General features: G+C 30.8%; 1 long non-coding RNA gene across 1 annotated transcript in view; it reads right to left on the bottom strand.

The window, feature by feature from the left end:
* Positions 1–13986: 13986 nt before the first annotated feature.
* The window catches only part of LOC106110273, a 4391-nt gene continuing 850 nt past the window's right edge, over positions 13987–17527 (bottom strand). Inside the window, exons 2-4 of the long non-coding RNA XR_001226070.1 lie at positions 17082–17128; positions 14962–15600; positions 13987–14400 (exon numbers count right to left, since the gene is read on the bottom strand). This is a non-coding gene — a long non-coding RNA (uncharacterized LOC106110273). The remainder of the gene's footprint in view (positions 14401–14961; positions 15601–17081; positions 17129–17527) is intronic.

Here is a 17527-nt window from a genome sequence, read left to right on the forward strand (position 1 = left end):
TACAATATATTTTTCTATCAAAATTTTATATAATTCCAGAAAACTTTTATTACACTATTTTCTTTGAATAGCAAAGCCTTAGTAAAATAAAATTTAACCAATTTTAATATAACGTTGAAATTACTTCGACTCGAATTAAAAAATAAACGAATGCTTTGTACAAACAGGGACTAAAGTGAAATTAAATCAAATTTCAACACCTTTTCAGTTTACATTTTGCTATTTTTTTATAATTTTATTTAATAATAGTAAAAAATGTAAGTAATTCGAAACATTTCCAATGGTATCATCAATTTGGTTAGTTCAATTACGAAAATCGTACGGCCATGGCTTCTAATAGAAAAGGGGGTGATCCGACAAGGCAACCCCCCCTACTGCCCCTTCAGATTGACGTTTCAATGACAATTGCTCGTAAAAGGAATTACGGAAACCCCGTTCAATTCGCAATTCCAGTACTATGTTTCGAGAATAATACAGAGTTGTATTCATCGATAACTAGTAAAGTTAATGTTAAATGCGTTTTACTTTTAGTATATAATAAAATAATAAATTGAGATTTTTTAAGAAGATTTCGCAGCAATCAAACGCCTGTTATTTGTAAATAGCAAATTTGTAATACCGATATTCATATTTAATTGATCTTAAAACATACAATATTATTGAACCTTGATTAACTATCTGCAAATACGATTAAAGGACCCAAATAAACAACAAATAACTACGTCGTAGTCTTTGACTCCAAAAATTAAACAAAATATGGGACCCACCTGCAAGCATAACCTTTCGGATAAAAAAAAATTATCAAAATCGGTCCACTAGCGGCGGAGTTATGCCGTAACACACATAAAAAAAACATACAGATGAATTGAGTACCTCCTTCTTTTGGGAAGTCGGTCAAAAAATACATTATGCTATCCCTATTAAAAACACTTTCACAAAGCATGGTATCTTCCGATCTCAACAAAACTTATGGAACCGTAAACTACATTTACTACAAAATATCCCATGTACGTGTTTCCTTTATCGATCGCGCACAGGATTTCGCATCTAAGTTAAGGGAGCACCCTAACTTAGTAACGGATTTACGGACCCCTCGATATATTGCCAATATGTGGGTAGAATCATTAATAATTGAACGTGTGTATCAGAACAATAACGTCGATTGATTTTGACGTTAGTAGTTACAATAGAAGTACAAAGAATGTTTATATTCGAAAATACCGACAAATATATAATCTATAGCTGTAGTTATTAAAAATGAAAAAAAAAACATCTAAATTTTTCACTAAGTTATTTTTGCATTTTTATTTATTGATTTTTGAGAATAAGTTACGCAAAAACTATGTTCTGTATAGATTTATTTCACCGCACTCAATAATTTCAGAACTGTCTTTGCAAAATAATACTAGCAATACATAAATCATTCCGTTAAAAATTTAAATTCACTTCGTTTTGAAACATAAACCTTTCGAGTTCGTCTCAAGACTTTTGAAGTTCAAATTAAATCTCGCACAGACATTTAAATGTTTTGCAAAGTCTTGCTTTTCCTTGTAATCCGACTTATATTTGAAAGAATAGTATTGCTACTTTGTTATTAATTAAAATGATTTATTTAATTAACGCCTGATATAAATAAATATGTAAAACTTACTAGATATTTATTGCTATTCAAATTTGCAGTCGTTTAATGTTTGAAGTGTTATTATGAACTAAAGTTAAACATGCGCGTAAATTGATTTAACCTCAAAATAGTCCGCTTACGAGAAATAGGGAAATCGCAACATAAATACATTTCCCAACTCATTATAAGTTGAGAACTAGTCAAAGTTACTTAATTAAACTTGAAATTTGGACAAATTTGTTTCAATTTCATGTAATTTGTTTCCTAGTGCGAAATTCTTTTTCTGTGTAATAACAACTTGCATTAAATTTATGTATTTCTATAATCGTAAATTCTAATGAATGTTGAATTTAGTGTTTGTACAATCATACTTTATTCTAATCATACTAATACTAATATTATAAATGTTTAGATGGATGGATGGATGTTTGTTAGAGTTTGTTGCTGAAAGTGCTGAACGGATTTCGATGAAAATTAGTATAGATGTAGAGGATAGTCTGGAAGAACACATTTGTTTTTTATGTATTATGTATATTCCGCTTGGACGGAATCGCGGGCGCAAAATAGTCTAGATTATATGACACGGCACTGATTTACGAGAAATGACCCATTTTAAAAATAGAAAGTAGGGGAAAAACACAAATACTGGGCCATGTATAGAACAAAAACCAATCGCTAAAATGCGTCCCCCCGTGCTCGACAAAAGGCTTGCGTTGGCTCTAACGCCGGGTATACGTGAATGGGTTTCACTATTTTCTCGTTTATCTTATTGAAATCTATATTAAAGTCTATTTGACGCATCTGACAAACAAAAAACGATTGTTGAATGAATAATTTATAAAAAAAACTGCAATAAATATTACGCCCAAATTACCATTAAAATACTATTGAAAAGAAAACTAATCAATTTCCAAGAGATCAAATAGATTAAGAAGAAATTAAAAGATGTATTTCAAGTAAATCAACCCCCATTAGGTTAGCGCTGTTGACCAAAAGTCTAATTATCTTTCTAACTTACGGGAAGCTCCTATGCATTCAATAGGGAAGTATGCTAACGTCATACTTCTACATACCTTAAATAATAATAGACCCGTCAGTCTGAAAAATACGGATTTTCTAGGAAAAGGAGTCAACCAAAGTACCTTTGGAGAGTAATTCTTTCCTCGTTACGTCGCGCTGCGGTGTTGCTGAGGTTTGAAGCGTCACCATAATTATCTCAAGTCCTCGTGACATATATTTTCCTTGTTTTCATTCTCATATTCCTAAGAAAGCTTTAAGACGTATTGTGTTTTTCAGTAGCCATTTGTTAATACTATCTAAAAGTTCTTCAGTTGTCTTCTATTCTAGTGATTTATAAAATGCATCAACCTTTTACTATAATTTTATTTTTCTTGTCTAAGATATCCAGCTCTAAGTGCTTCGGAGAACAACCGTTTGACAAGGCTGTACACAATCACAATAGACTCTCTCAAAAGTCTCGAATAACGCGTCTCAACAATTTAATATATAGGATGTATTTGATCTCCCTGTAGGAAAAATATAAATAAAGTACAGCTAGTATTTCTAATAAAAATTTTTTTAAAAATAATACTTTTGTTAAATTAAGTAAAAGTACAGTATGGATATCGAATTATACATAGTAATGTTTATATCTGTAAGTACATAATGTTTCTACCGTTTATATGAAAAGTATTTTACAGTCACAAAGAACAACAAGAATCTTAGGTTCTCCTTAGTGCCCACTTAACAGTGTCAGTTATTAAATATTTGTTATTATAGAGGAAATATCACGAATATTTACACTAATAATTTGGTAAATTTGGTGTAAAAATGTATAAACATTTTGTTACAATTCTATTTCACCGAAGTGTAGCGTTGCTAATTAATTAGGTAAGGCGTAAAAACCAACTTTCCCGTAGGATATATCTTTAATTTTAATAAAATAAACCTTGGAAACATTATTGGTACACGTGTAAGAGCTTAACTTGAAAACAAAAGAACGGTACAGACTAACCGTAGGCGTGTACTGACAAAGGTTATTTTTTTTGTTATAGTTTTTGACTACTAAAACAAAAAATCTTAAATGAACATTTTTGACCAAAGTTAGATGTTTCATTATTGTTTATTTGTTTTTAAATTAAATGGACATATATGTCTATGTACATAAACTTTAATATGCTTCCTTGATGTACTTATTAAAGTTTTCTCATTCATGGTGAGAATCAGGTTTCGACCTCGCGAAGTGTACATATAGACGGTAGATTTTATCGCACACTTAACTAACTTTTGCTTGTAGATTACCGTTTGAACATATCACATAAACACTTTTCAAGCTTAATAACTTTTTTATTTTGATAATTATTAACTTGACAGACTCCCAGATCACTTGTTTTTATAATAAGGTCAGAAATGAACACACATACATACATATTTCTATACATCATACTGTTTTTATTATGAGGATACCATTATGAAACGGTTGCAATATAATAACTCGAATTAAAACAGTAATTAATTGTATTCTATCAAGAACAATTTTCTTGATAATATGGAATCATCACAAACGTTAAAAATAAACTGAACTATACGCAAAATTTAGTTAACTTGTTTATTTTGTTTAATTTATTTTCCGCTTTTACCTACTTTCCTAAAACCGTTTTCTCAAGAGTCTTCAAAAATTACAACCTTCATTTACATTTTAATTACAAATTCAAGAACCTGAAAATAAAGAAGCCTTAGACGGTGTTTTAGGGCAATTTACTTTTTTTTTCATGTACGAAATAGTTGTATACTCTTGAACTTGCTTAACATTATTCCGTAACACACATAAAAAATAAAAATAATAAAAAAAAACATACAAACGACTTGTGTTGAGTGCAAAATACAACCTCTTTGGCTGACAAGCAGTATGTATACAGCCAAAGAGGTTGCATACTGGCCACCAAGGCAATAATCGCTTGTAAAAGAATATAAAGAAGAAGTCAAGAATGTGATCGACAGAGTTTTAAGTTTTGTATATTTTTTTGTGTAAATAAGTTTTCAATAAAGATATGTTTGTTTTATAATAAGTGTTTTGTATTTTTGGCTGCCGCGCTGTCGGTAACAAGTTAAACAACTTGAGTACCTCCTTCTTTTGGGAAGTCGGTCAAAAATACAAAAAAATATATCATACTAATCATACTAATACCAATATTATAAATGCGAAAGTTTAGATGGATAGATGTTTGTTAGAGTTTATAGCCTAAACGGCTGAACGTATTTCGATGAAATTTGGTATAGATGTAGAGGATAGTCTGAAATAACACTTTAGTTTTTTTTTAATACCACGCGGACGGAGTCGCGGGCGAAAGCTAGTACAAAATAGAATTATTTTGTACAATATTCGAATAAGTCAACAGTTTGAAATACGAAAATTGGATTTGATATTCTTTGAAATTCAAATTTCTGTCCAAAATGTTTTTGCATTAGATGCAATTTCATTTAGCAAATAGTTTAGTAGGACCACATGGTAAGAGAATCTTTAACATTTTAATATGATGGGTGCATCAGAAATGTTTAATATTTTCAGAATAAATAATAGCAAGGTCCATTAGCAAATGAGGTCAGCAGCGATAGTCGCTGGCACAATTACATTATTTACGGCCTCCACCCACACCGATACATCACCTCATAATATTGAAGGCAAAAAATTTTAACACGCCTTTAAAACATTGTTTTAAATATTTTCCACGCCGTTAAATATACCAAACCAGACATGTGTATATTTAAAAATGAAATGTATACTATAAAAAATGATTTTTAGTGAACTTCAACTGCCTTATCCTGTAATGGCATTTTTGTATAAGAAATCTACACTAAGGGACTGCTTAAACAACATTGATTATGTCGATAAGACTTGTTAACAATGAATATTAAGATCAAATAAGTTTGAGGTTATGTTTTGTATTTGTAACTACCCAAAATATTCTTGAATTGGATACTTATTGACTGATGGTTCAATGCTATTTTAAATAAGATTTATCGTGAATATGAAATGTAAAATTAAATTAATAAGTGGGATTTAATTATTGAAATTAACAATACTCCGAAGCGACTGAAACAAGTCGAAACTTTTAGTAAAAGAGCAAAATTTATTAAAGAACGAAAGTAGATGGCGACCGTGTAGCGGCACATTTTTAATTAACTTAAATGTTACCAACGGAATTATTTTTACTATTTCTATATATATAATATTATTCTATAGAATATCGGAAGCTCGCATATTGTTATAAATGATGAAATTAGGTTATTTCGACCAATATTTTCAATGTTACAACGTAGACAGCAAAAAACTAACCTAGACATTCTGGGCCTGTCCCATCACATTGTAAATTTATAACAATCCAACGTGAAATATATGCGAAGGAAATATCAGATTTTATTACCTTATCTGACAGTGACGTCATTTTTAAGCTGTCTGAGCCTCTATCAGCCAGTGGTGGGACAGGCACTAACAAAATTGTAATTTGTATAAGTAACTATACATATTTATAACAAGTATATTGATAAAAAAATAAAACAAATATTTTATAATTATTATTTATCAAGAAATAACAGCCGTGTAGTAAACCCATTCGGAAATATAGATTAAAACCCGGTAATATTTAAATAAAAAACTTTTGTTAACTTCGCCAATTAAAAGTTTGCAATTTAAAGGGAAAGTTTACTGAACGAACGCAAAACGAGCACGAAAGCTGATGTAAATGTAAGGAATCCCAACTTAACACGTACAAAGCAATATACTATATTTAAAGTATTTAAGTAGGTAACTTGTTTTATTTCATTGCTATGTATTATAATAAAGCGTAAACACACAATTCTTTGTTGCCTAATATCTTAGCAATTATAGCATACTTTTCAATTCTTTTTTTAATTAAAAGCCCTACATTTACGTCACGCTTTAGGCTATATATTTTCACGCCATCAAACTTAGGGGGTAAATATTTTGGATAAAAACCCAAATGTGGGAAAGAGACCATAAGTTGCTGCCAACATCAAGGAAGCAAGGTTGCCATGGTTTGTCATTAAGTCATGTCATGTTGACATTTGCAATTGATGATTTAACACATGTAAAAAATTAAAATAAAATTTTCTTAATTTTATGCGGATGAAGTCGCAGGGGAACAGCTAGTTATTAATAATATTCTTATTTTTTTAATTACCATCTGACGCCTCGTTTATCTAAACTTCGACACGCTTTAGTATATAATATTTTCACGCTATTAAACCTAGAAGATAAATGAATTGGAAAAAACCTACATGTGGGAAAGGGACTATAAACTACAAGTTGCCAACATGAAGAATTTTGAGCATTTTGCAATATATAGTAATAATAAAGTTTTTATAATTTCATGCGGATGAAGCCGCACCGGAACAGCTATTGTGTTTATAAAATACATATCAATATCGAGTTGCAAACACAAGTGATTCATTTATATCAGTCGACAATGATTTAAAAATGGTTATCTTTTATTTATGATGTTAGACTAAAATATATAAATACAAGATTCTATATTCAGTATTGTTAAGTCAAAAGTTTACTCAGAATATGAACAATCAAGGTTGAGTGGGCAAAAGTATTAAGGCCGTGGAACAAGAACTCTTCAATTAGCTTATGTAAGTGGTAATTAATACGCTTTGTTATTACGAAGCAGGTCAACAAGATACCGGTGTGACCTTGTCTCTATATAACACTAACTAATGCCCACGGCTCCGCACATTTTTAGTTACACTTAAAAAAAAATAATAACCAAAAAAACAATTTTCTTTATTTGTAGGTAGTCCTTTTAGATTAAATGAAAATAACTGACATGTTTAGAAAATTAAGTAAATTTATACTACACTAGCTTCAGCCCGCGACTCCGTCCACGTGGGAATCCATCGAAATCCGTTCAAACGCTTAGGCTACAAACTCTAACAAACATCCATCCATCTAAATCTTAAAGACTTTCTATCGTAACATCAGTGAAGAAAAGTGTTAATGAAACGTTTTTATTGTAAAAGATAATATTCCATCCAAGTCCACTCTGTTTGGAGTATCGAGATGCCCATTATCGACTACATTCTATTGTTCTAGAACTTTCTAGAACAAAGTCGTTTTCAAATTGAAAGCCGATACAAAAGAATTCAATTTTAAGGTTATAATACTTAAAAAAGAAAACAAGGGAGACGGGGGAAAGGGAGGAAAGGGGGGGGACATCTAAAAATGTAAAATGCAATAAGAACGACTTCTAATAGGACACACATTTTGGACACAAACTGAAGAGTATGTTCACTATATACAAATGCAGTTCAAATGTAAAAATGTAAAAGCCATACATAACATGTTACGCGTATTGACTTGACATTAAAAATTTAAGTTCATTTGTATTATGTTTAGTACTTACATGCGACATAATTCGGATACAGTTATTCTATATATTATCAGTCAGATCTTCTATGCTTTGAGTAGTAGTACAGTAAAATGTAGGTATCCACACAAAGAACCTTTTATACGTAACCGGAATCAAAGCGAACACTTGATAGGTGTTATGGATTTAAATTTGACATAGCTCACGTTTCCATATTCCGTTCGGATTGTTGACTTAGATTCAGGAGATATGAACTAGAGAAGCGAAAGATATATGCAAATTGATAAACATTGTCTCTACCAAAGACAAGTATATTTAAAGAAATATGTTCTATTCGGTACATACTTGACTTGACTTTATAAGTACGAAGTTATAAAGTACGACCGCAACGCAGTGTCAAACTTTGCCAAAATTAACCATTAATTATGCATGAGCCTGTGCGACGTACGGTTTTAGTAATTATTCAAATTAATTTATGACTGTAGGTATGTTTAAGCCAAAATTAAAAGATAAATTTAAAACAGCTTTTCATAAATCGTGGAGTAAATAATCACAGAAAAGTTTCTTAATATTATAGCTGACGAAAACTTCCTTCGTTCAGTGTTTATAAAGTTTGTTATTAGCAGATAATGAGGCATTTAAAAATAATGTTAGTACTAAATATGCCTATATTTTACCTATATTCTAGATTTTAAAAAATCTATATCCCTCAGGTCTCACTGTTATATTTTATTAAAAGTTACGCTTGAATTTCGGACGTGCAATTTCCGGTTAGTAGAAAATAGGATTTTTTTAAATTCTATTCAGCGAAACACATCTGATCTGTTTCAATTATTCCGAACTATTGTTACGACACGAACAGATGGGACGCATTGACAAAAAGAACTTACATAGAAAACAAAATTTTAATAAACAATAACAAATAAAAATACACTTCATTTTCAATTACAATTTTTACTATATATTTTATCCTCATGGTCATTAGCTTTTAATTGCCCACTGTTGAATATAATCCTTTCCTAATACCTTCCAGAGAATAGGGGAAGGACACTCCTCAAATAGAGGCCACGGATGGGGACAGCATAGGGCGTCTTACTAGGTGGACCGGACATAGTGCGCATGGCGGAAAGTCGTTAGATGCGAGACCACATCCCGTGAAAGAATGTTTATTATGTTAACAAAATTTTCACTTATATGCATTGCTTGCAACGTATACATTTCTACTACATATGTAATAATGTAGTATTGTATTATATGTGACATGTATAGGCTGTATATACAAGACTTAGCTAAGTCTAATGTGCTAAGACTTTTGTCCCTAATAACAAGAAACAAAGAATTCCTTACAAATCCTTTATCTTAGTCCACCATGCGTAACGAGCGTCCTATTTTTAGTCAAGATTTAGTTAAAGAGGATAACATATAGTCGGTAAGATCACTAAGACCTTTAGCGTTGCTCTGCAATATTTCTCTGCTAAAAACAAGTTCTTAGTCGACTTAAACTGTCTCTTCCTTTAATCGCTTTAGTAGATTAATTGCCTTATAACTGGGTTCAGTAACTCAGTGTAAATGTGAGTTTATATTTCTAAAATTTTAGTTAATTCCCAAAACTAAAAATGTTATACTATGTAACTAAGATTATACGTGCGACAGTTTAGATGGATGGATGTTTGTTACAAGGTATCTAACTAGGGTAATCCGACTCTCTCTGCCAGCCCCTGACAACCATTGTAGTACTTATATTTTATTTTATACACTTAACATTAATTAGCTACGATATTAATCTGTATCTTGTTGGAAAATAAATCAGTGAGTCGTGTTTAAATACAGGAAAGCTTGTATTTTCCCCTTTGTATATAAAGTTAATACAAACAAAACTTAGTAACTTACATTGAAGCTAACCGTGTTCATTAACAAAGTAATAAAATGTCTAACGACCCAGAAATAATTAGATTAAATTTCAGCTATTATTGCTGAAACAATGCGGTTTATGTTTATCAAAATAATATAAAATAAGACATTACCATAAAAAGTTCGGACGATTTTTCAAATCTATTTTAGCTTAAACATACGTCAACTCTTTTACACCGTGACTCTAGCGCCAGGCGCGGATTATTGACAAATAATGGTTATTAAAACTTTATCATACGCAGGTTAGCAAAGTGCGCTCTTTAAAAATATGGGAACGTTTATACATACAACCACGTTGACATGCATATTAGTTTCGATATGACTAGAATACAATACAGGTCTTGAGTTCGAATCCCGACATGTACTAATGTGATTTTCGATTTTCGAATTCGAGTTTAAGAAAAAAGACATCGTACTGATGATAAGTAATCACCTCTCTACTCTTAGCATACTCAATGTCGGCGCATCAAGCTTTCGTCGTCCAGAATGATTTGTCGTCCATCATCTCCGTTATCCCTAAATTATGTAATTTTTTACACAATCCATCCATCTCTGCTACGCTTCCCCACATGTTCCTCACTTCCACATTGCATATAAGCGAATATTTTTAATTTTAGTGAACATTCAAAATACTGAAAAAAAAACCTTTAACAATTGCATCCTCGCGCAATTTTAAATCATAACAGAGTTTGAACGAAAGCTGCACAATAGAATTTACTTGTTTTTCGTTTTTGTTATGCAAATGTTTGTACGTCGCTTCGTGCAAATGAAAAAATACTATAATGTGTGTTTACAAAAGAACATTTAAAAAGTATTTTAAAATCTTTAAACAAAGAAAAATTTTCATGTGATGTTATTATGATATCTAATATACAGTGTACACTCTAAAACTACTAAAAAGGCAATATCAAAACAGTCTACATCAATAGTATTCTCTTTATCAACTGCTTAGTATTTGCTTAGATTTTATTTTGACGTCTATCTATTTCTCAAACGCAACTAGAATTATTTGTTCGTTAAATAATGACTATAGAAAATTTATTTGTACAGAAGACGAATTGTGTTTGTATATTGTGATTTATTCAATTACATTGTAATATTAAGGTAAATAAAACTTTGTTGTTACTTTTTAGGAATCATTACAAGTTATTATTCTTACAACAAAATTTTAAGTACATAAATTATATACTGTATCACCTATACTAATATTAGATTTGATTGTTTACTTCTTTGCAATAGGCTCCAAATCTTCTGAAAGATTTCAAAATTTCTTTCGCTATCATAAAAACATTGGGTATCACTTTTAACTGGATTTTTTTCGCGTTAACGAAGTTGCGGGTAAAACACTTAAAATGCTCGTTTACTAGCATTGTAAGTGTTTAAGCACTACAAAGCCAAGTATAATAGTGATATTATCTACAGGAAAATACTCTAAAATATTCAAGTTATCGAGTTTCAATACTTGGTATAAGTTGAAATGATTCGTCGAATGTTTGCGGCGACGACGTTATGAATATGCAACTAACTGGTTGGCAAAATCTGCGGAAATGCAATTAAACTTTTCCAAACAGTTATAGTTCGCATTGACAGCGATTCCTGATTTTGCTAATGAGTTTAAATTTAACATTAGTTTTATTGTTGTTTGATTTATAATACCTTTTTAAAAACAGAAAATTTAAGCAGAAACATTATTTTTGAATCTTTACAGACACATAACCTTATTTGACTTCTTTTGTACACCATACCATACATTAATCAAGAACTGTTTTTTTAAGAATGCATAGACAACAAAGACTGTTTTTTTTTAAGAACGCATAGACCACATAGACTGATTTTTTTAAGAACGCATAGACAACAACATTGTTTTTTATTACTATAGTAAATGTTTTCATTATATTAATTGAAAGCAATGTTCAATGTATACACGAGTACGTAATTATTTATTATGCAAATGGGACGCAGATGGGTACTTTTGTTGGATAATAAATCATCGTGAATGAAGTACAAAAATCCCCTGTCCCATAATATTATTAAACCGAAAGATTTCGTCGTATTTCACTGGTATTACTCGAATGTTTAACACATTTTTTATTACAATAACCTTTTTTACGTTAATGGTAAAAAATTTAAATGATGTTCAATTTCACTGTTTTTAATTTCACAGCTATCTTACTTCTTACTAATGATATAAATGCGAAAGTTTAGATGGATGGATGTTTGTTAGATGTAGCCTAAACGGATGAACAGATTTCGATAAAATTTCGCATAGACATAGTCTGAGGCTACTCACTTCATTTTTTTTATTTTCACGCGGATGTAGTCACGGGCGAAAGCTAGTTATGTATTAAGACGTTTTCATTAAACCTGATAAGTATAATTATATATTTTGGGATGATATAAATACAGTTTTTCTACGTACGGTGTATTTTAATTAGAAATTCGATATGTGTAGGTTATATTTTTCTTTTAAAATTTACCATCTCTTGTTTATATTTTATTATGCCATATTCAATGTAATTAGGTCACCAATGCTTCAATAAAGAAAAGTGCTGTTTTACGACTATACTCAGGAAGTAACGTATAGAGTGCTAAGGGAATTTTATTGCACTACGTCTTATATTATTATCCCGAACTTTTTAGTATCAATTCTTATGTTTATTTTGTATAATATATCATACATACAACTATATCAAATTATAAGGTCACTGTAAAATTAATTTTTGACTTACTAATATTTTATTTTACTAAAATTGCTTAATAAATTATTTGACTAAATGTAATCTTGCCACGATACGGATTAATAGTTATTTACTTATTTTAACTACAAGACTAAAGTAAATACTCTTTATAGTTTTTCTTTATTTTTCATCTTATTTTGTATTGTGTTTGTTTATGATTATACCGTTAATAATTATCCTATAAAAAGAGAAAAATAGACTAAAATAGGCATTTACTAAACTAGCGCGTACAATATTTTAACAATTTTTTTAAATATTTTAGTCGTGATCAATATCATTGACTTATTTCAATACCTAAGAAAAAAAGTTTATTTTCTATCCCTTGCTTACCTTCGGTTTACTACTTTTATCTTTCCTTTTTTAATTTCTCTTCCTTTTTTAAAATACGTAAGAAAATATTTCAATTAAAACAGTATAAAACAAAAACAGCTGTCTCAAATAATTTCCTACTTCCTCGTTCAAAATGATTTACCGCCGAGCATAACGCCCCCTAATTTGCATTCCGTCTAAAATATAAATGATCATAGCCGTCTTAAATTTAATTTATAATAGCAAATATTATGCTATTAAAAAAATAAATTATCTTTATACTACATTTAAAATCTAGTTGCAAAACAATTGGATCAGAGAGAGGAAAATAACTATGTAATAAGAGACTGGAAATTATAACTTATATCTTTAGTTTTAAATGCTTAATTTCATGTAAAGTCGATCTAGGATCTATACTCGTATATCTAAGTAATTATTATACTTATATCAGGAAAAATTACTCGGAAATACACAATTTTACTTTATCCACGCTTGTACGGTAATAAATAGGAAAAAAGTGAACAATCACATTAAATATTATCAGAAGATGAGATCGGGAACAATATTATTACGTTATTACGTACTCCAAGCTAATAAACTGCCGCTCCTTTGATGTAATAACACGTATTCAGCAAATTATTAGATAAACCGCATCACAAAGCTATAGTTACTCGTAGTGTATTCGATGAAAGGATAAATTAATGTGAAAAAAATGATCTACATAATGTTATACTAGCTTTAACAAAAGTAGCCTATATGTTCTTCCAGACTATTACAGTAAATTCTACGTCTATGCCAAATTTCATCAAGATCCGTTCAGCCGTTTAGGCTACAAACTTTAACAAACAACCTTCCATCCAATTAAACTTTTGCATTTACAATTTAACTATTCAAATTATAATATTGGTAAGATTAAAATATTTTTACTAGTAAAATAATGATTTATATTAAATAATTCTGCATTGTTGATCTAAGAGCAATATAGATTTCCATCTATGGATGTCTATAGATCAATGACATGAATTTACTTACTTACGATTAACTTCCCACAATAATTTTCTTACAGCTAAGTTTTTTAATAGTCGTTAAAAAGCGTTGAGATTGGAATAAAATTTTAATTACCTGTCAAAAGCATTGTAAACAGCTGGTGATATTTTCGTAGCTTATAAAATAAATACATTATATAATTGTAGTACCTGTTTTCAACATTTATTACTTAGCTTAATCGCCTTTTTAGTAAATCAAAATCTATATGTATAAAAGACAGTCGTGTTAGTTAAACTATTTATAACTTAAGAACGGCTCTACCGATATGGCTGAAAATTGGTGAGGAGGTAGCTTAGTGCCAGGAGACGGACATAGGATACTATTTATTCCGTTTATGGATGATGTTTCACTCTCGATGAAATTTGGCACAGATGTAGAGGATAGTCTGGAAGAAAACATAGGCTGTTTACTTTTGTTTTTTTTTTACACGCGGACGGAGTCGCGGGCGAAAGCTAATTTAGAATAAAACACTTATCGATTTATGTTGCATTGTATATAAGAGACAGAATTTATCAGGAAAGCTGTTAAAAAGCATCTGAAGAGCTAAAGACTATAGCTCGTTATCTTGTTTTAATCTCAGCACTTAAGAGATTCGTTAGCCACAGAGGTTCAGGCGTTAAACCTTCTTTCACCCTAAGCACCACTCCAGGCCAAGGGAACTTTTATAATACGGATGAAAGTAGACAAAAGGGGCCACTTAAAATTTATGAATGCAAAGTTTTAAAGTACCGAACAAGGCTATAATAATTTTAATTTTGTTTTCGAATAAAACTTCTAACTTCTTAAAGATTAGGCTTCGGCTTTCTTCCAATTTTATAAAGAAAACACTGTCAGTTTGATTGATAGAAATATTTGTTGCTACATATTCTCTATGTACAATTCTCTATAGATACACTGCAACATAAAGCATTGATTCAAAGAGTCGTATTTCATTGAAATCACTAACAAAAGTGTTTGTGAAGTCAGAGGTCCTTCAGTATCAATTCCATCCAACTGTCGTCCGCTTCAACGCAAACCAAAGGCAAGTGGAGATCGAGTAAACCCGGGGTGACATCCGATACCGCATTGTTCCCGGACCTCTTTGTCCCACGAAATGCATCCGACGTCCAACTGAATTAAACCTATTAACTTTATCAAGGTGTCATTTTGAAATTTAATTCATTTTCAATATTTGTTCCATACTTTTACGGATGAGACTATTTGAAATTGTTTTCTAAATAAAGGTTAAACTTATTGAATGAATAGTTTCATAAAAATAATATTCAAGTATGCATCACAAAGTCGAACGTTGAAATAAGATCGTCGGTGGCTTAGGGGTTTGAACACTTGACTTGAAATCTACAGCTCTGAGGTTCGAATTTCGTGATTTACCAATGTGTTTATATATACATAATTTACCCGAAGTATACGTAGAAGAATACGTTGAAGAAAAACATCGGGATGCATACTGCACACGTCAGCGATGAAATTCAAAGATATGTGTGAATTAAACTAAACCTCAGCGGGCCAGCGTGGTTGACTATGGCTTAGTCACCGGGTAGGTCAAGGGTAGGGTCCGAGTCCCTCAGTGGCGACGTATAGCGAGCTGGTGATGAAGATACATCACAATGGAACACATTTTACATGAAAGAAATAAAATATAACGTGGTATTAATTAAAACAAACTGACATATTTTATCAAATTAGCTAGCCTTCTCCCCATCTCCAAGTCTCTATAATAAATATCACTTAGTCAAACAGTGCTGGTATGGAAGTTAGTCAACCAAACTTGGCAATGTATTAAGTACTACAAGTCAAACTCTGCCATAGTATCTTGTTGGTAACTTACGAACATTCAAAGTTGCTCGCATGTGACCGCTTGTTTTGTAACTAATATGCTACTGCTCGTTTAGATTATTGTCATGGATTGTTATGCCAATAGAAGTTTATAGACAATATAATAGTTATTATTAAAGAAACTTATAAACCCAATCATCTTGTATTGTATGTACGAGTATATCACTATCTGGTAATATGAATCGAAAATCTAAATTGATCAAGATGGTTACACCACAAGAGTTTAGATTCTGTTAGTAGATTAAAATAAAGTTAAATTCGTTAGACAAGGTCGAATACTTGCGTATTATTGGACCTTGTTTTTAATGTTAAAATGCAACAAAACAAATCATTCTATTCCAATTAGTATCATGACTAATACATAACTTCGTACTTATGTGTAATCTCGTAAAGATCAATTCCCAAGTTATAGAAAAACTTCTTATGAAAGTTACAGTAAATCCTAAAGTTGTGATACTAATTCCTTGCGATTGTTGCTAAACTTACTAAGAACTACTTACACATAACTTATTATCTACTGACTATATGAGTTATTTCGCTAAAGTTAAAGCCAGTTTGAAAATAACTAGCGCCAGTGATGGAGAAATTGAGAAGCTAAATGTTAGCATAGCATAAACTTCTCTTTATAAAGGAAATGAGGACAAAGAAGCAGTGAATCGCTTAATATCAATTGATAACCTTGGACAACAGTAAAACTTGAAGAACTGCAGATGGGCATATAATACAGAAAGAAGATAATCAAGTGAACAAAAATGTAGCATGGTTTCAAAGGTAGAGGAAGACTGAAGAAAGCATGTAAAAATTGGAAGAGGACATGCGTATAACGGGACAGAATTCAAATGTGACGGCTGATAGAGACGTATGGAAGTGTAGTAATTATGTACTGAAGTTAAATTCAGAATAATGTAAAGGTAAGAGAATAAATAAAAAAGAACCTGGCCTTCGGAAAGTAGATAACACTTATGGTTACTATATTAATTTTATTATATGTAAGAGAAAACGCTATTAAAATTAATAATAATAGGGCTAGTAAAGTGCTGAATGTTGAACGCAGATAATTGGAATCAATTTCTCTATAATTATGACCTATTATCTTTTATAACAAGCCAATATTATCTGTACTAATTGTTGCATAAAATTGGCTTATAGATAAATAATTCTAAAATAATGAACTACTAATTTACCAATTATAAATATGCATTGTAAAATTCAGTATATCGTTAATCTGACCTGACTTTTGTTCTGAAATCATTCTCCTTTAGCCAATCTGGAACGTCCTATTTTCATGAACATTTTCGTGTATTTTGTGACATGGAATTTAAAAAAAATGTACTTTAGAATTTAAGAATTTTCAATATGGTTACGCTGTCAAAGGACCGTATGGGGTTGATGTACACCTTTATGAATATTAATTTCGACATCGAGACGAAGTGAAAAAATGTTTCATAAAATCGAGAAGCGAGATTATGCAGACATATCTAACAGTCACAATATACAGTGTTATGAGACAGTGTTTCAACAAAAGAATTACCATGTAGTTATTTTAAAATAATAAATAAGCGTGAAATTATGGACTTAACAGTGCTAATGCCCGCTTTAACATCTTAGCACGAATGGGCCGGCACGCCCGGTGTAATACCACGACCACACAGAAGACAGGCGTGAAATGGAAGCAA

Source organism: Papilio polytes, unplaced genomic scaffold, assembly GCF_000836215.1.
Source record: "Papilio polytes unplaced genomic scaffold, Ppol_1.0 DF824247.1, whole genome shotgun sequence".
Taxonomy (NCBI): domain Eukaryota; kingdom Metazoa; phylum Arthropoda; class Insecta; order Lepidoptera; family Papilionidae; genus Papilio; species Papilio polytes.